Source organism: Cavia porcellus, unplaced genomic scaffold (genome assembly GCF_034190915.1).
Source record: "Cavia porcellus strain 051 isolate PalLab524CR breed Dunkin Hartley unplaced genomic scaffold, mCavPor4.1 scaffold_7, whole genome shotgun sequence".
NCBI classification, from domain to species: Eukaryota; Metazoa; Chordata; class Mammalia; order Rodentia; family Caviidae; genus Cavia; species Cavia porcellus.
In genome coordinates this window covers 5,187,144-5,207,314 of record NW_026947490.1, presented here as the reverse complement: position 1 = coordinate 5,207,314, position 20,171 = coordinate 5,187,144, and the positions used below count along the sequence as shown (strand labels likewise).

The following is a 20,171-nucleotide window of genomic DNA, read 5'->3' as shown; positions in this document are numbered from 1 at the left end:
ATGAAGTCAGTAGCCTGAGGGACAACCACAACCGTACTCTAGTAAACTTGGCTGATGGAGGCACAGGGAAGATGCCAGAGAATCCCACGGAGCGGCTGCTGAGTTGCAACACCCCTCAAAGGCTGGTCTCCCTCGTCAACCCTCCCCACGAGTCTCCCCCTCCTATTCCTACCCCTCCAATCCCTCCTCCCCCTCCCCCTCCTCCCCCTCCCCCTCCTCCCCCTCCTCCTCCCCCTCCCCCTCCTCCCCCTCCGACAAGACCCTTCATATGGTCTTTTAAGATGCCTTTGAGACAGTTGTAAGCTGAAACTGACAATGCCTGCACAGCTTCTGGTTTTTCTCACCACTCCTGCAGCCGTTGCCCCTCCCTGCCGGATCCAGATATGAAACTCAAGGGACACCTCGCTCACAGTTGCTCCCTGGCCAGATACATCTGCATAGAGTCATTTCTACTCCTCAAGATGCAGTCAGCTGCCCCAGGACTCTGCCGAGGCGCAGGTCTCCAACGCGCTGGAGTGCAAGCTTTGTTACAATCGGTGCACCCTGGAGCAGAGGAAGCCCTAAGCGCCTGAGTGTTGTCACCGGGTCTGTACCAAATGCCTCTACAGGATCATAGGCTTCAGGAACTCCCCACAGGGTGTCATCGGCTGCCCTCTCTGCAGATTTGAGCCATGCCTGCCAGCCGATGAAGTCAGTAGCCTGCGGGACAATCACAACAACGTCTTGGCAAACTGGGCTGGTGGAGGCAAAGGGAAGAAGTGCCTGCCGGAGACCCCCACCGAGCTGGGCTGACCCCCAAGAGGCTGGCCTCCCTCATCAGCCCTTCCCAGGGCTCTTCCACCTGCCAGGTGATAACCACCAGTCATGCAGGAGGCGCAGCCAGAGAGCTCCGCTCCCCTGGTTGAATTTTATAGGCCTGCAAGCTTTGACTCTGTCACCACCTTGCCCCGGCACCTGGGCTGTGGAACTGCACCTCCCTACTGCTTCGGACCTCCATCCCGCTGTCTGCTGTGCTCCAGCTCCTTACTCTCCGGGATCTATTTACCAGTGTCTGAGAAGGTCGCCTCAGGTTGTCTCTGTCACCCTCCTCCCTTTGAGCTTCGTCATCCTCATGGTGTATGGTTTTTGCCAGTGCATTTGTCACGAATTTCTGGACTGTAAGCTGTTTCCTTCTTAATCAATATGCAAATACAGAATTTGACACAAGTTGCTGTGTTTGAAGTTAGGTAATTTATAGAAGTTACTTTCTTTTATACTCTTTATGATTAGCATCCATGGCATCAAGAAAAGCTAGGGCCATATGTTTCTAGTCTTTCCTCCCAGGTGTTGGCTCGCTGATACTTTTTTTTTTTTTTATCGGTACCAGGGTTCGAACTCAGGACTGCCTGCTTGCAAGGCAGGTGCTTATGCTGCTAAGCTAAATCTCGCTGATACTTAAGAGCTAGTGAAGAAGCGGAGCTGACAGCCTGAGACTTCCTTCAGCAGGGTGGGGATTTCCCACCGTCCCTCCAGATGGCCCCAGAGTGAGGAGCAGAGGTGTCTGGGCAGATTAGGGTCTAGCTGGTTTCTCCTGTGCCAGCCAGAGAGAGTCTACATGGGGGACAGACACAGCCTGACCTTGCTGTCTGTGTCCCCACACTCGGGGGCCCCGATTTTTTCAGCTGCTTTCTCTCTTAAGGTAATGTCACTCTGAGGTCTGTCACTCTGAGCTCCACAGAGACCCTTCCCTGTGGGTGTCCGCCTCTGCCAGAGGGACACTAAGCCTGTTTCCTTGGGCAGTCTCACTGAATTCCTGTTTTGTTACATCCCTAAAGAGTACAGAAAACACTGAAGAATTTGCATTAAAATAGGCTTCATGGCAGAAGAATACCGTTTGTCTTCCTTCTGTTTATTTCCCTCTCTCCTTGGGCTTCTCTGAGAAGAATGAAAGGTCAGACTTCCTGTAGAGCAGTTACTGTTCTGGGAACTTCCATTTGAGTCTTTCCTTAGAACTTCTTGGTTTTGCTTTGTTTTTAACTCACTCCCTCAGTCAGCCCCCCATCCCAACCAAGGCTCCATTTAAGTTAGCTGCTGTAAATTCCTAGTTTAAAATATTTTATTAGGATTGTGGCATTGAAACCCCAGAAACAATTAGCAAGACACTGCTGCTGATGGTTTGAAGTTCTGAGTACCTAAGTTTTTTGTTGTATTTTGTTGAGTTATGTGCAAAACGGTGTGTCTGCACGGAAAGAAGTCCAGGCAAAGCAGTGGTCGGGGCCAGGCGAAATTGGCACCCTGCTTGAAAGGACCCTTCAAGCATGAAAAGTGAAGGGAGCAGAGTGTAATTTTAGCTGACTGTTACCCTTGCTGACATTCAGTCAGTTTGGGAATAGATCGAAGTTCTTAATTTTATTTCACATAAAAGCATAAGCTATGTGACTTAAGCCATCTTTTTGGTATGTGGGGGAAGTTGAATGTATATACTTACAAGAAGAAATTGTCTGGGGCTGGGGATTTAGATCAATGGCATAAGCACCTGCCTTGCAAGCAGGTGGTCATGAATTCGATCTCTGATACCGATAAATGGATTTAAAAAAAAAAGAAATTGTCTATCAGATTTTAGCTTTGGAAGAATAGAACGTTCACAGAAACTAGGGGGAAAATTTCTTTAGTGTCTAAAACCTGTTACTAATTATTAACATTAAAATATTTGTAAATCTTAGAAAAGGGCATCACTGAGGGCATTTTAAATTGGTTGTAATAAAGTATTTGTTCTGGCCCAGTTACGGTGGGCCAGTTCCTATCTCCTTATGGAGGAGAAATTGGTATTTATCTTGAATAGCAGTTTGATTTTATTTGTATAACTATCAACTTTGATAGTATGCATGCCATGGTAAGTGAGAGGAGAAAGTTTATGTGGGATATGGCCCACCAAATTCAAGCCCCCAAGATACAACTAACCATGTTTATGAGTCCATAAAATCTAGTTTTAGTAGCACTGTGAATGCAGTTTCCAGAGATCCATCTGTGCTTTGAGGAAATATAATGTTTAGGAATGTTCTGTGGTTTGAATTTATATATTTATAAAATCTTTCTTTAAAAAGTGCCTTATTTTGTCTGAAATTTGTAACTGAGTAAGTTGGTGAGCTATGTGAAAAGCTATGTGATGGGATTTCTAGAAAGCTCTGGGTATGAGTGCCGTGTGTTTTACTTATTTGTATAAAGTGTGCAGTGCTGTGTATCTGTGTACCACAGTGGTCTTTCCCTTTGATTTCTAGTAAGTTGGCTTGGTTTTAAAGAGTTCCAAGTGTATGACAACAATAACAAAAAAATCCTCTTTATGCTATTGAATGCAAAAAGGGCAATGCTTTCATGTTTTATTCACTGTGCTAATGTTCTGTTTGTCTATTAAATTTGACTAGACGTTTGACTTTTCTGACTTGTGGTTGAGAGTCGGTTAGTACTCCGGGCCCAGGCTAACTTTAGATAATAACTGTAAACATAAACTTTGAGATGCATTGCTTAAGCTAATAACGTCTTTATCACACACACAAAAACATATCAGAACTTTTCGACAAAGCTGACCTGACCAAAGGCACTTTCAGAAGGCCGTCATCTTTTGTTAAAAGTGAGGGACAAACGTTAGGAAGAGGAAATTAAAATAGTGTCTTTATTTAAAGAAAGAAGAAGGAGGAGGAAGAGGAGGAGAAGGAAAAGAGAAGGAGAAGGAGGAGGAGAAGGAGAGGGAGGGGAAGGGGGAGGAGGAGGGGAAGGGAGGAGGAGGAGGAGGAGAAGGAGAAGGAGAAAGAGAAGGAGAAGGAGAAGGAGAAGGAGAAGGAGAAGGAGAAGGAGAAGGAGAAGGAGAAGGAGAAGGAGAAGGAGAAGGAGAAGGAGAAGGAGAGGAAGAGGAATCCAGATGTGGAAGGAGAGACCAAGCCCAGTCCCAGGGCTGGTACAGCTCATGGCCATTGTTGCTGGCTGCTATGGTCCAGCATCCTGTCTGTGGCTCCTTTACTTCCTGTTAAATCTTCTCCAGTTTCTCCCTGTCCTGGGTTGAGTGTAACCCCCTGGTGAGGAGTGGAGAGAAGACACACATGGGTTCTTGCTTGCCTGGTGAGTTCGTCCCCAGGCTCATTGCGCCCTGGTTCTCTCCCAATTTATGCTCAACTTTGCTTTCTCATTGCCAGGTCTGCTACCTCACAGAACCTCAGACCCCTTCCCAGGTGTAGCAATAGTCTTCCAGAATATTCTTCACGCATCTCATCAACACTGAGGGCCTATCTTCTGTGGTTTGGATCTGAGTGTTCCCCAAACATCTGTGGGTTAAAGGCTTGGTCCTCCGTGTGGTGCACTGACCTAATAGAAACTCTTAAGGTCACTGGGGTCATACCCTTCAAGGGGGTGTAGGATCCCAGTCCTCTCCTCACTCCCTTTTGCTCCCTGACCATGAAGTAAGAAGTTCAGGCTCTTGCTATAATCTGCTGTGTTACCCAGATCAACCAATCATGCATGGACTGAAACCTCTAAAACTGTGAGCCAAAGTAAACCTTTTATCTTTATAAATTTATTGTCTCAAGTATTTTGTTTTAGTACTGGGAAGCAGACTAATAGCTTTCTTTATTTTTCTGTGCTATTCTAACAAACTACAGTAACTTAAAACAACAGAAATTTATTACATCATAGATTTGATAGTCCTACAGTTCAGAAGCCAAAAAATGAGTGTCACTGGGCTAAAATCAAGATGTCAGTGTGACTGTGTTCCTGTCTAGAAAGCTTTAGGGAGAAGCTGTTTCCTTGTCTTTTCTAATCCATCCTTGATTGGAATCCCTTCCTCCATCTTCAAAGCCAGCAATAGCTGCTCAGCTCCTCACTCAGCATCACTCTGTTTCTGACTCAGGCTCTCTCCCTCTTCACAGTTAGGGACCCTTTGACAGCATAGAGCCCACCAGACAATCCATGAAGATTTCCTTGCTCTAAGGTCAGCTGATGAGTAATCTTAATTCAATCTGCTGCCCCCACTCCCTCTTTGCCATTTAAAGAAACACACAGGTATTGTCAAACAGCTATAGTTAATATTGAAACTTTCTGAAAATGTATGATGAAGTAGACACCATCAATCTGTCTCAAAATACTCCCTCTTGCTTTGACCACTCTCATCCCAACATTCTTGCCACTTTCTGGAGCAGTTCTGGGAGTCTTCTTTTGGGAGTGTGCCTAGCTGTGCTATCCATGGCTGCCTTGATGTCCAGAATTGACTCAGAATATTTACTTCTCATGGTCATTTGGACATTGGAGAAGAGCTGGACATCACACAAGGCCAGGTCCGGTGAGTGAAGTGCATAAGGACTCACAGGAGTGTTTTTATTAGACTGCCTTTCTGGGGATGGCACTCAGCAGCACCTCCCTGGGTTCTGCCAGCCTGGGGCTGAGCTGTCTGTTTCATCACATTCCCCCAACATGGCACCAGGCCCTAGAAGCAACTTATCTCTCCAAGAGTAACTTCTCGGTTCTTCTTCTAGTTCCGAAAATAAACTTCCTACTCCCTTTTCACATGCACACCGAGCCCTCTCCAATCCCGACTCCACAACCACCCAAGCGTCCAACCCCAGCCCAACTTCATAAAAGCTGATCCTAGCTCCCCCGTTTTTGAGGGAATCTTGCACTCTTCTGCAGTCCTCAGTAAAGGCCTCTCTGTCTCTGTCTGTCTCCGTCTCTGTCTCTCTCTCTCTCTCTTTTTTTCTCTCTCTCTCTCAACTGCACCCCTCACGCTCACAAAGACACAAAAGAGGACTTCTAGAACTGCTTCAGAAAATGGTAAGAACAGAGGGATAAGTGTGTTTGAAGCGAATGGGAGTATTTTTAGGTTAATGGCAAGATGTCTTTTATTGTGACACATGTTTTCTTTGAAAACACATCATATATTCCAATCATGTCTTATATCCAAAGGGTCCAGGGATCAGGATGTAGACAACTTTGGGGCAGAGGGAGAATTATTTTGCCTCCAATACCTTGTTCTATGGCACTGCTTCTCTATCAAACCCTCACAACCTGCCTCAGGCCAGAAGACCATTTTAAGTCAGAGAAGATGCAGCAATGAGCTTGCGAGCATGGCGTCCCACCCCACGGTGTGCCACATCTCCTTGCAGCTACTATCAGGACATTGGAAAGGCCTCAAATGCCACAAAAAAGGCTCTCGCTGGTGGGTGACACCTGAAAGGCTGAAGAGCTGGGTTTGCAACAAGGAATACCCAAGTCTGGAAACCAAGGCATAGACACCTGGTGACTCACCACTGCTCCCAGGGTCCCCCGAGGGATCTGCATTTCCAGTTCCCACAACTTTAGGTGCCACTGGACTAGAAGAGTCCCTCATTTTCTGATGCGGGTGGCATAAGGTTATGCTTTACACAAGACACAGTCAGCGCTGCACTAAACTCAAAGCTGTGACTGCCCAGTCACAGTGACTTCCTCATGCCAAAGGGTATGAGATGTGGCCCAGTTGGGTGAGGAAGGAGATGCTATACAGGCAGGAAACTTTGCCCCATCTCTTTGGAGATGATGAAGCAGAAATCCTGACCTAATTGCAGCCATTTTGGTCAATAAAGTTGCAGTCATCCTGTTCTCCGCCTCTGAACTCAGCTAAATTACATGATCTGTCATCAAACCAACGCCTGTGAATGCTCTAGAAAGAACTTTGCTATGTACAGCTGTGCTCACCACAAGACACCCACTGTACCATGGCCTTCGGTGAGAAGCTTATCTCCTCTTTCTAACTTCTGTTCGCTAACTTAAAAAGCCAAACTCAGACTTTGGAGATTACTCCTCTGGGGTCCAAAAGCACCAGTAAAATTTCTCTCCTCCTGAGCTCCTAGCTACTGTGGACTCAATTTTTCCCACTATAGTGACCCAGTTCTATCTATATAGTGGATCAAGGAGGTGCAGATCTGGAATGTGGGTGCGTCTTGGTGCTTTTGGTGCCCATACCTAGGAACTGCATGGGCACAGTAACAGGGCACAAGTTCCCAGGGATACAGGTCAGGGTGGCCCCAGCACGCAAGCAACCCAGGTCAGAAGTACAGGTGGAGAGAGGAGAAGCTGAAGAGGGGAGGGAAGATAACTCTATTAGGGATTGTACACATTGTCTGTGGGAACTGGAACTGCCCTCTCCCCAAACCTTCCTATCAGGAAGGTTTTTCTTCTTTTAAAATTGGAGAATGAGTATCACATGGACAGAGTTAGTGTGGGACAGAGGCTCTGAGTGTGCAGGGTGGTGTAGGAGACACACAGAGCTTCTTCTGTCCTGGGCATTTAATGTTCCTGAGCAAAAGGAACTTCTAAATCCAGAGCCTGTGACTCTGCCCGGGTGATTGTTTTGGCTTCCAAATTTTATGCAAGGATCCACAGCAGTTGGGTATCATTGAGTGGAAAGTTTGTACTCAATCTAGAGCAGCACAGAATATTAAAAGAGAAGAGGCAAGTAGATAAAGAGTTTAATGAGGGCATGGAGGCCTTGTCCTGCAGACAAAGGGCAGGTTCTGCCTGATATAGGCTCTGATGGGGGAGGAGCTCTGCTGGCTGGTGTGAGCTGATTTATTTCGTGAGAGTGCAGGGGATTGGGTAAACCTTTACGTGCCTGAGCTTTGGCACAGACTTTTGGGTGGGAGAAGCCATAGTGCTTCTGGGAAGAAGGAGGTTTACATTCTCAGGGCACAGCTTTGAACCACTGCCAGCATGACTGTGCTGTCTCAGACAGAGGATCTCACACCATATAGAGGCAGGAAAGCTGCTAGACATCCTACAACACACAGGACAGCCCGCAATAATACAGACTGTTAGAATTCACTTGCTGATTTCTGAAAATAAACAAGGGTAGTATTTGGTGGGGGTCACACTGTCTGTCTTTCAGTTTGGGGAATAAGGACAGGCTGACAATTGTAAGCCTCCCAATCCACGCATGCAGGGTGGTCTTCCAAACCCTTTAAACCAGGAGAGCAAGCAGAAGTTTAGTTCCCTGAGCTGAAATCTTGCTTAACCTAGAGATTCACACATGTAAATTTTCCTCGAAGTACTGTTTTTGCTGCCTCTCCTAAATTTGATCTATTGGGTTTTCATTTTCATTCATCTATATGTATTTCTAACTTCTCTCACTGGTTAAAAATGTGTCAAGTTTCTATATTTTGGGGCTGTCCCATATTTCCTCTATTACTGACATCTAATTTTATTCCATCGTGGTCATAGGGTGCCTTTTATGATTTTAATTATCTTAAATTACTTTAGACTTTCCACATGCCCCGACTTAAGGTCTATAGTAACAAATGTCCTGTCACTGAAAAAGAACATGTATTCTCTGTGACTGAATGGAGCGTTCTATCGATTTCTGTTCAGTCAATTTGGTTCATAGTGTTGTTGAAATCTTCAATTTCCTTGTTGATCTTCTGTCTAGTTGTCCTAATCATCATTGAAAAATCAGACATTGAAGCAAGCACCTCCTCTCCCTGGTGAGCGGCAGCAGTGTGGCCCCACTGCAGCCCTTCCAGGGAGAGAACCAGCAGTGTCTCCTGAGATCCGCACCATGTTGGAACTGAGGACGCTGTGAAAACAAATGACCATCTTGCCTCCCTGCTAAGCAATAGTGAACTTACCGCTACATGGCCTAGAGTCAAATATCCCACTTCCCCTATCCTCCTTCTCCCCCCCACCCCACCCCACCCATTAGCAAATGGGAACGAGAAATCTGAGCATCTCCTGGCAGGTTGACCATAGCAAATAAGGGGGACTTCCTTCTACCATTTCTTTGAAGGCAAATATTTTTATTACTGTTTTGCTCTTTTCTAATTAATGGTACTGCTCTATTCAATATTCTGTTTTGATAAGTTTTATAGTGTTCTATATTTCATCTCATTTTGATATACGTGACTGAAAGAACAACTATTATAAAGATAACAAAATATACTGTGATACCTATTACTGTTAAAAAAAAAGTAAAGGAAGGCCTTCAATTTTTGGCCATTTAATATGAAAAAAAAAAAGAAAAAGAAAAATCAGACATTGAAGTCTCCAGCTATTTTTTGCCTTTGTTCTGTCAATTTTGCTTCATATATGTTGGGATTCTATTGATAGATGCATATGTGTTTGTTATCTTTATTTCTCTTGATTGCACATTTTATTATTATAAAACATTATTCTTGGGCTGGAGATTTAGCTCAGCTGCATAAGCACCTGCCTTGCAAACGCACAGTCGTGACTTTGATCCCTGGTACCAATTAAAAAGAAAGGAAAAAAAACATTATTCTTTATCTTTAGACACAACTTGTACCTTAAATATTTGTTTGCCTGATATTAGTGTAGCTGCTAAAGCTGTCTTTTGGTTATTATTTGCATAGTATGTTGTTCCACCCTCTTAGGCTGGTTATTATTTTTTTAAAATAATAATTATTTATTGAGATGATCATTGTGTCAGTAGTTCACATTTGAACAATGTAATTCATATTAACTTAATAAGATTACATTATTTTTAGGCATAATAAAGTAATTTGCATTTTCCAGTTATCTACAAGGCTCTAAAAGAAACAATTGTTAAAGATGCTAAAGTGTGTTTTATAATTAACAACACAAGATGGGAACAAGAAACGAAAAATTTCAGATAAGGTTATATATCTTTTCTGGGGGTACTGTAGTGTCTTCTTTTTAAGATTGAATTTAAAGAAAAACTAAGCAAAACAGAAAATGGATAGAAATAATACATAATTTCAAAGAAAAAATAAAATAGTAAGAAATCACTAGTTGATTACAAATTGTCTTCTTACAAATAGTTATTCCAGATACTAACGAGGGGCATATAAAGTGGGGATTCACACAGTGAGATTGCAACCAGTTCTGTTCAACTATCCAACAAAAACTTAGAAATATGGTTATCAAGCCTATACACTTAAACATAAATGCAGTTACCCATATATTCAATTATGTTGACATTGAATAAACCCAAGCAGGCTAATATGACTCTGAACAAAGAATAATACTATTTCTGGGTTTCACATCATGACACTCCAGGATCAGCACTGGGTATTTTAGTGTCTCTTTTTCTTCAGAGTATCTGTTCATTTCATCATGTGTCATAAGATCAGTTCTCATTAACTGTTTATAGATTTTACACATGCATGAGTCTTAACATGTATTTCTTTTTTTTTTTTTAATTTTGCGAGTAGTAAAAATGCAACAGCACAAGACAGAACAAAGCCAATCGAGACAATGCAGTGAAACTGGTACAGGATTTCACAGTAGGATACTGGGACAGTAGTAATAAGTACTAAGGTATATCTCTTTAACTTAACAATAGTTGTCCAGTCAATTAGGTATTGTAAAATCAAACCAAAAATAGAACATTATAAAACCAATAGAGAATACTGAATAGAGCAAAAGAAAAATAACAAAACAGTGAAAACAACCTATGCCTTCAAAGAGAAGATAGAAGGAAATCCTTCATATTTGATATACTGCATATGGTCATCCTCCCAAGAGATGCTGAGACATCTATTCCCAGTAGCTCTGGGGGGAGGGGGCAGGCAGGGGAAGGGTGCTTGATTTTCAGCCCTCGTGGCAATAGGCTTACAGGTAATGGTTTTCCTCCAGACCCAAGCTGCGGGTGCTTAACCAGAGAGCGGGTGAATAAGCTACCTGAGTCCCTCTATGGCTGGATCTCGGCTGGTTATTATTTTTTAATCTTGTCAGTTGATCCTAAAGAGAAGTAAGCATTGAGAATCCCAGAACAATCTCTTCAAGTCATACAAGCAAGGACAACTTTTGCCCTCATATTGGTTTATTTCGCAAAGTGCTTCTCAAACTTGAAAAAATGTGGGTTTTTTTTAAGGAAAAAAAATGTTATCTCCCACTTTTGACAAATTATTTTTATTATACTATTACAATGTGTAAATTTAAAACTCTAGCTTTTCATCTGAAACTCGTATACAATCACAAGACTATATATTGATTGTATCAAACTGCAAAACAATAAAATTAAAGCAAAATAATCTAATTCAGTGTTTAAAATAATGTTGTTTTGTTTAAATTAAATTGCCACTGTGGGGGAGACTGGTTAAGGAGAATTGAGACCTAACCGACCTCCTACAAAGGAAAAAGGTGACACACAGAGATGATGGCCTGGGGCAAGTTCCAGGGAAAGTCAATACAGCTAAGATCGGGTTGCTTCCCTGGGCTGGTACGTGTGGATAGTGGAACGCAGATGAATCTTGTGTTATTTTGATTGCTTGTGTGATTACCATGTTTGAGTGAATAAAGGTGAAGTGAGTCACCTGGCCAGGGCTCTCTGGGCACTAGAGACGAGAGCCACCTGGTTGCCCACATGCTAAATTAACTCTGTGTCTGCTTGCCTTCCATCCTTGTTTGCCCGCGGGTCAGGAAACAAACCAGAAGGCAGGGTCCCTATCACTGACACCTAAACCGGGACTACCTGAGCAAGCTGTTTCCCTACAAGTGGCGCCTGGGGGGAAAGCCCAGTGTAGACCAGTTTGATACACCACTGACCAAATGAATCTTGTGAGACAGGTCTCCTGAGTTCCGTGTAGCTTGTCTACTACAGGCCCTGCAATAAACCAAGTTAGTCATCACTTTTTTTAACTCATCAAATTATGAGGTATCGTACACAGCTGTCATTTGGCTGTGGTTGACTGGAACGGATTGTGCTAAGCCTGCCTCTGTTTATGTTCTATTACCTGGCGATGATCAAAACAGTGCCGCTGCACCCCAAGGAGACCCAAAACACAAACACAATGGGTCCCTTCCGGTGACTCCAGAAAACACTTCTATTAATTTTTAAAAGATTTTCATCAAACTGAAAATTTTAAATTTCTAGAAGAAAGCTAGATGTCCCTCACAACAAAAACCCTGTCTTGGAACTACTTTCAGTGATGTATCTCACTATTTTCCAAGGGCTCTGTGTGCATCTTTGGGCACCGCCTCACTCCCAAGACAATTATTCACGAGATGTTGGTAGCAGAGGGGAGCACAGTGATTCCCAGAGCCTAGCAAGGGCGGGAGTGAAGAGGAGGGAGAGAGGATGGAGAGTGTGGTTGGGTAGAAGCAATGCCTTCTGTTCTGTAGCACAGTCAGGTAACGATGGTCGCCTACAATTTACTGACTTTAAAAATAGCCAGTGAAACATGTGTATACGCTGTATTGTCTCACTAGTGTGAGAAGCTGAAAGAAATAATGTGTGTGTGTGTGTATGAAGACAGTTATACTACTGATTTCTCTGAGTTCACTGAAGAGAAAGATTTGTGCTGGTATTGTTCAGACAATGGAATGCTGATGCTTGTGCACTGGGTGAATGATTTGGGGATGACAAGCACAATGTATATACCACTGTCAGCCCCTGATTGACGTGTTTTGAAATAGTTTTCTTCTTCTTCTTCTTCTTCTTCTTCTTCTTCTTCTTCTTCTTCTTCTTCTTCTTCTTCTTCTTCTCCTCCTCCTCCTCCTCCTCCTCCTCCTCCTTCTCCTTTTGTTTTCCTCCTTGAAATAAAATGGACTTGAGGGCTGAGGATTTGGCTCACTGGTGTAAGCACCTGCCTGGCAAGCATGAGGTCATGAGTTCAATTCCCAGTACAAAAAAAATGGATTTGGGGCTGGGGATTTAGCTCAGTGGCATAAGTGCTTGCCTGGCAAGCACAAGATTTTGAGTTCGATCCCTGGTACAAAAAAAAGAAAAAGGATTTGAAAAAAAATAAGTAAATTTAAAAATAAAATAAAATAGCCAGTGTTATGGTTTGATAACTAGTGGTCAACTTAACGCCAGCTGGATTACATCAGCATGCACTGAGAGAAGATGCTCCACCTGAGGAGGGTTGCCAGGATAAATAGGTGGAGAAGAAGAGAGGTGGGAGAGGGATTGAGGTGTTATGGAAGCATTGTTGGTTCTCCTACGAGTTGCTGTCTGAGCTGTTGGCTCTCCTGGAGAAGCTTTGGTCTTCACATCGAGCATTGCTTCCTGGCTCCGGAGGGGAAGACATGTGCTGCTTGGTCCCCAGGGTGAACTCGTCACGCTGCTTCCTGGCACGTTCCCGACTGTGCTTGTCGTCGGAGGAGCTCGGGGCCTCCGTGTCGCTGAGGACAGCTGTGGTTCCTTTCAGGACAGCCCTGCTCTTTGTTGTGAGTGTGACTTCTGGGCTCCAGTGTAGAACCCTCATCCCACTAGCACAGCTCCTTCATCCTGCTGGCATAGACTTTCTGGCTTCCACCGCTGACCCTTGGGTCTTTCTGGCACGAATCCATAAAAGAGACTGGTGTGAGTCCTTGTGGGCCCTGGACTTCCAGTTGGACTCGTGGCGGCGTTGTCCTGAGCTCTGGGTTTTTATCTGGACTCACGTGGGACATTGCCATGGGGTTTAGACTCTTGACTAAATAATCTATGTCGTTGGTGTTGTGGATGGATTTCCTGCATTCTCCTGTGTTAACTTCTGGTGACCATTATAAAAATATTATAAACTCCATGTCCTGATCTGAATTGTTCTCATGTACAACCCCAGACTACAACAGCCAGTGGTGAGGATTTGGAATTTTCCAAAGAAATGATGAATGTCTACAGTATGGATATGCCAATTACTCTAATCTGATCACTACATATGATACAAATGTATTGAAATATTATTCCAGAGCCCACAAAAATATGTACAGTTATACTCATCAATTTTTTTAATGTAGAAGGCAATTTTATTGACTTTACACCAGCAGGCTGGGGGACTACAGCAAAGTCTAAATCACCAGCAATGAATTAGCTTTGGTTTAGTTTGCTTTGCTTTGTTTTTTTCAAATCCATTTTATTTCAGAGAGAAAAGAATAAAACAAAATTTTAAAATGCATCAATCGGGGACAACAATAGTCCATATATTGTGCATCATTCACCCAGAGCACAAGATACCTGCATTCATTTGAAATTATTTTTTCAAAATGCAACACGTTTCTTAACAATCTACTTGTGATAATCTTGTGTTGAACAATAAGGAAAAGAAAACAAAAATAAGAACTGTGATCTGATCACTACAGCCAACCCTTGGTGGTTGGTTTTACTAAGCAAGATAAAACAGCTGACAAATACTTAGTCATCACCTCCTCTACCATGACATCTTCACCTGAGGGAGGCACAATTCTGTAGTAAATGAGTGATTAAGAAGGATGTCCAGGTCCTTAGTAGTATCCCTGGAGGGAGTGGGAGAATCTCAATTACATTTCTCATTGCTAAGATGAAATATCCAACACCCAAAGTTAAAGAAGAAAAAGTTTACCTGGCTCACAGTTTGAAGAGGTTTCAGTCCATAATCGGCTGGCTCCAAGGCAGTGTGGCATGGCACAGGGGCACTGCAGAGGAGAAACAGTCCATTGGCAAGCAGACCCCCACCCTGTTATCAAATGGGAGCCAGAGGTCTGAGCATCTCTTGGGAGGTTGACCATATGCAATATAGCACATAAGGGGGATTTCTTTCTACCATCTCCTTGAAGACAAATATGGTTATCACTGTTTTTGTTTGTTCTGATGAATTGTATTGCTCCATTCAATATTCTGTTTTGATAAGTTCTATAATGTTCTACATTTCGTTTGATTTTGCTATACTTGATTGAAAGAACAACTTTTGTGAAGATAACGAGACATATTATAGTACCTGTTACTGTTATCCTGGTAATCTGCTGTGAAGTTCTGTACCAATTTCACTGCACTGGCTCAATTGGCTTTTTTCTGTTTTGTTCTGCTGTATTTTACTACTTACAAAATAATAAAAAAAAATTTTTTTAAAAATCTCCCTTAGACTCCCGAGTTTATCTTGATGATAAAGAGCAAACCTTCATGTTATTACATGTTTTTATTTTTCTTTTTTCTTTTGAGACAGGGTCTTGCTCTGTAGTCCAGGTTGACCCTAAACTCTCTGTGTAACCCAGGCTGGCCTCAAAATCACAGTGATCCTCCTGCCTCAACCTCCTGAGTGCTGGGATTACAGGTGTGCACCTCCACATCCAGTGTACATTCTTTGTGCTGTTTGTTTTTTCTTGTTGACAAGAGACATAAATATTAGGGCTGATAGTTTTTCAAGGTACATCAAACTGGGTCGGAAGTTGTTTTCTTTCAGGGCTCTTCTTGCCTTGAAGATTTGCATTGAGAAATCTGCAGTGATTCTGATGGGTTCTCCTTTATAGGTGATCTCTTTATTTTCTCTAGAAGCTTTTAATATTCTGTTTTTGTGCTGAATATCTGAAATCTTGATTATTATATATCTTGGTGTAGTTTTATTTTGGTTATGGCTATTTGGAGCTCTATATACCTCATTTATTTATATGTCAAATTCTTTATCCACACATGGGAAATTGTCTGCCATTATTTGTGAAAAGTTTTTTCATATGCATCTCTTAAGAAACCACATGGAGATTCTTCATTCTTCCTTCAGTGGGGGCCAATGTGCACAGGTGAATGCTCCTCCTGGCCAAGCTGAGGCACAAGATAAAACCTTCTTTGCTCCTGTTTTCCACATTTCAGGGTAGAGCTTGGCAAAGGGCCTGCCAGGAGTTTGATGTATCACCCCCACTGGAGTCTAAATTCTTAGTGAGTTACAGGTTAAAAGCCACTTAAGTGAACTTTCATAGAAATAATTTCTATCTAATTGTCGAGCACCAACTGCTGCTAGCATCATTAATGATCTGACATTATGCATCTCCCAACTGAGGAACATGTTGAGATTTCTTGAAGCAACCTTGCCACAAACCCCATCCTGGCCTGCATGTAGATCCAATGACCAATTGATAGGAAATACAGAGGACAAAGAAATGGCACCATACAAGTGCAATTAGCAAAGCTCAGAACGTGAGCGAATCAGTAAGACAAATGCTCTGGTTTCATGAATAAATCTAGTGAGAAATGGTGATCCACATCTGTCATCCCAACACTCTGGGAGGCTAAGGCAGGAGGATTGCAAGTCTGAGACTATCCCGAACCAGTTAGCAACTTATTAGGATTGAAATAGAAGTCCAGGCCAGGATGGCAACATGGCTGGCACAGTTGGACATGACCTGTCAATGAAAGAAACTTGCTAACCATGGGCATGGAGCAGCAGGTCACCAGCTTGGCACTGCAGCCAGTACCAGTCTTCTGACACAAGAACCTGGCACCTGATGCCAATCTTCTAGCACCAGATCAAGTGGGACCACCTGGATCAGCCATCAAAAAAAAATAAAAAAGGAAGGCAGCAATGATCTGGGGCCATTGCCCTCATGTGTTCTCAGTGTACTGTTCTGCTTGCAGGACATATCTTCTCTCTTTCCCGGCTCCCTTTTCTCCATATGCATTTCTTTTGTGCATCTTCTTTTCAGCTTTTTTCTGCCCTAAAATAAACAGTCGTCTTTCACCTTGACCAACTGCTCTGACCAACTGTGGGATGGAGAGATAGGAGTGTTTAGAACACAGCTGGTCGCTACTCCACAGATAACAAATGCTTGTCTCAAGGTAGGAAGATTAAAAAGAGCTGGGATGCAATTCAGTATGAGGGCCCTGGGCTCAATCCCTAGTACCAAAAAAATTAATTGTAAGTAAAGCGAGGTAGAGTCCATCTATTTTTAATTGTGCACATGTGTGCAAGAGCTCTGACATTCTTTAGAGAATTAAAACTTTAACATTCCCTGAGTTTTTATAGAATGAATTATTAATTTATTTTGGGTTAGGAAATGACATTATGGTTCCTCTTATTTTAAAGATACGTACTGAGCCAGGTACTCTGATACATACCTGTAGTCCCAGCTACTTGGGAGGCTGAGGCAGGAAGATCACAAGTTCAAGGTCAAATTAAACAATTTATGGAGACCCTGCCTCAAAATAAAAATAAAACAAAGCCAAGAATGGTGGCACATGCCTTTAAACCCAGCACTCTAAAAGGCTAAAGTAGGAAGATTGCAAATTCAGGCCTAACCTAGGCAACTTAAAGACTTAAGATATATGCTCAAAAATTTTAAAAAACATTTTTTTAAAATTGGGCACATAGCTTCACATAGTGAAGTCCCTGGATCCAATAACCTGCTCTGGGGCTCCCTGTCTGTGGCCAGATGGATGAGACTGGCACAGGGGATCATTCTTAGAGCTGAGTGCAGTGGGTGGATGGACTTCAGGGATGGTCCTCAAGATCCCCACCCCAGGTGTGAATGTCTGGGGAGCCGAGGACCATGAATAGACAGGTTTTACCCTCATGATTACGCTACACTGTAGAGAGATGATCCTCATGGGCCTGGCCTCAGTCCTACATGGATGCTCCCTAAAAACAGAATTTTTCTGTCTCTTCTCACCAAAGAGGAAGTAAAACACTTGAAGCACGGGGTTCAGAGCACCACTAGAGCACGGCGATGTCACATGGAGATGTCACCTGGCAAGGAATGCAGGTGCCCTGTATCAGCTGAAGTCACCCATGACCGACAGCATAGGAAACAGAGGCCTTGGTCCTAAAACAGTAAGAACAAACTTCAAGGGGGATCCCCCACAGAGCCTCAACAAGAACTCCACCCAGCCAACATCTTGACTTCGGTTGTTATCAGGTGCCAAGCAGAGCTGCACCCTAATCACGCCATGCCAGACTTCTGCTCTGTGCCAGCTGTGACTAAAATGTGGGTGTTGTCTTAAACATGCGTCACACTGCAGTGAAGAGCTAATGCACTGAGTCATGGCCTGCGGAGGTTCACTGCCCTATTCTTCCTCTTCTTGTGCAAGTTTGACATTTCCGTAGTCATCATAAAAGTTTAAAATATTAATTTTGATGTTACTAATCAAAACTGTATGGTAGGTATTGGTAGCTCGTTGTATATAATCCTCTCTGGATTTTGTTCCATAATTAAAAACTTTTAAAATTTTATTTAATAATAGGGAACAGGGAGATAGCTGTTTTATAAAAGAGAAGGGAACCAAGAGATAGAGGGATGGGGTTGGGAAGAAGGTAAAAAAATAAGATGTTATACAATGTACACACACCGACTCCTTTACATGAAAGTAACCATTATGTACTGCAGACAAGTACTAATAAAAATTTTAAAGTGAAAACATAATGAATTAGAAGTCAGTCTGAGTAGTTCCTCAAGTCCTTTTACAACCAAGTGACTAGTAAAGGCCAGCCCTCCTAAACTATTAATCACCCTGCCATGTGGTGGCCAATAGCTATTTGAATTGTTCCTGAGTTTTGCCCCATCCAGGGACATCCTCTAAAGTGAGGGAAGGATGTTCTTGGACAGAGAGGTGGAGCAGAATCTTAGAAGCCATAGGCAAGGTTGCTTAGGGAAGCTAAGAAACTGCACGGGACAATTGTATTCAAATGGTAACTCTACTAGAGGCAGTTTTATTCCCAGCAAAATCAGCACAGTGTGACGGCATTTTTGGTGGTCACACCCAGAGAGCAGAGGTGGAAGGTACTGGTATCAGGAAGGTACAGTGCACAGGACCATCTTGCTTCCTCTGCTCCCAGCAGGGATGCCAGATGGAGAGATGATGTCTTAAAAGCATCTGTGTCCAGCACTCTTGGACAGTCATTGGTGGTCCTCTGCAATGTGCAAACCCCTCTGATTGTGCTGCTTCTTGGGAGAAATGTTTCTTTGTACATATTTTTATTTTTCTGATGCTAAAAATTATTACTTGTTCATAGGGAAGTGCCACCAGCATGTAGTCTTAGTCTGAGTCACTGCAGATAAAGGATATCGACCCCAAGGACTGCAGTGATACACGTAGGCCTGGCCCCTGCTTCACTCTAAAAGACCACAGAGGAAGCCAGGAAAGCCTGGAATTGACCCAGATGGTGCCAGTGAGGTAACAGGGTCAGGTCTCATCTTGTGAGAGTCATGTGGCTTCTGAAAGGAATGAGGACAAACCTCAGTTCTCCTGGGAACCTCCAGCCAGAAAATGAAGACTTGGAGGAAACCCATTGACCTTGTTCTTTTCCTGTAGGGCCCTCCCTTCCCCTAATCTCAAGTCAGGGAGCTCCCTGCTCTCTCCATGTGAGAGATTTGCATAAGGACACTGTGGTTCCAGGAAGCAGCTCAGCACCTCTGGGATGGCTGGAAGCCAGGTGCAGACAGGAAGCCCTTTAAGCCCAGGAGTTCTTTTCTGTGGGCTCCAAGAGAGGCCTATTTGGCAGCATTCGGAGGAGGCTAGAATGGTTTGGAAGGGTTGGAATTCCCTTCCTCTGTTCTTGACCTTCAGGGAGGGCATATTAAAGCTGTTCTCCTCACCCATTCTTTGGAAAATGGAAGGAGGGACCTGTGCCCACATTTGACTGAACTAGCAGAGGGGAGGACAAAGGGAAGATGGTGCCAATGTGGGGAACAGAGCCCGCGATGGAGCAGAGAGCAGACTCTGGGGCCAGGTGCTTAGAAATTGGAAAACTCCTCTAAAGTGATTATTTATGGAATGCAAAGTACATATTTACCCTAAGCCAGAAGAGTATTTTCATTCATTAAGATCAGACTGACATGGGAAACAATATATGATATTTTTGGTTTTTTTGAGACACAAGTTGGTAAAATGAAGCATTTGTCTTACACATTTGTTCGCCTCTATAATTAAACCTAGGTTGTACCCTACACCTTCCTGTGTTACTAGCCAGAACCTGTTGGTTGGTGTCTCCTTCCTGAAACTCACATCTGTAGGATGATAATCATCAAGCAAAGAATATGTTAACCAACGCCTGGATGGTCCCAGCTCTGTTGCTCTGTGTTGTTTCAGGAGAGGGGAGCTGAAAAGAAGGCAGAGTACATTCACTCATTCCACACACCCTACAGGTGCTGCTTGCCCTGGGCTGTGGGCGTCTCCTCTGGCTAACCACATTTAAGGACATTAAGTTGGACCAATTACTAATTTAGATGTACACTGATTATGTATTGTTCCTTACATTTTAGACAATTTTATTGGAAAGGAGTATACATCTCTCTGATTCTTTGTTGGCCTGCTGGCTTTTTGATCCACTTCCTCAAATGTATCATTTTTTTATGTTGAAATTTCCCCTTGACTAAACAAGCAATATTTAGTTACACTTCCCCTTCAGTACTGGGAAGTAGATTTGTTTCTCATGTGTGAAATTTAAATGGCAAATATTCAGCTGTCAAAAGAAGCCATAAATCACCGATTTCTCTGATAGGATTATTTCCAAAAGATGAAAAATATTTCCAAAAGA

At 43.1% G+C, this 20,171-nt stretch overlaps 1 long non-coding RNA gene and 1 pseudogene across 1 annotated transcript; both read left to right on the top strand.

Moving 5' to 3' along the window:
- Positions 1 to 71: 71 nt before the first annotated feature.
- LOC100715502 (E3 ubiquitin-protein ligase RNF182-like) lies at positions 72 to 3,409 on the top strand (annotated as a pseudogene).
- Positions 3,410 to 3,967: 558 nt separating this feature from the next.
- LOC134476822 (uncharacterized) lies at positions 3,968 to 4,542 on the top strand. The gene is made up of 2 exons (XR_010048579.1): positions 3,968 to 4,092; positions 4,167 to 4,542. It is a non-coding gene; the product is annotated as an uncharacterized LOC134476822 (long non-coding RNA).
- The last annotated feature ends 15,629 nt before the right edge of the window (positions 4,543 to 20,171 follow it).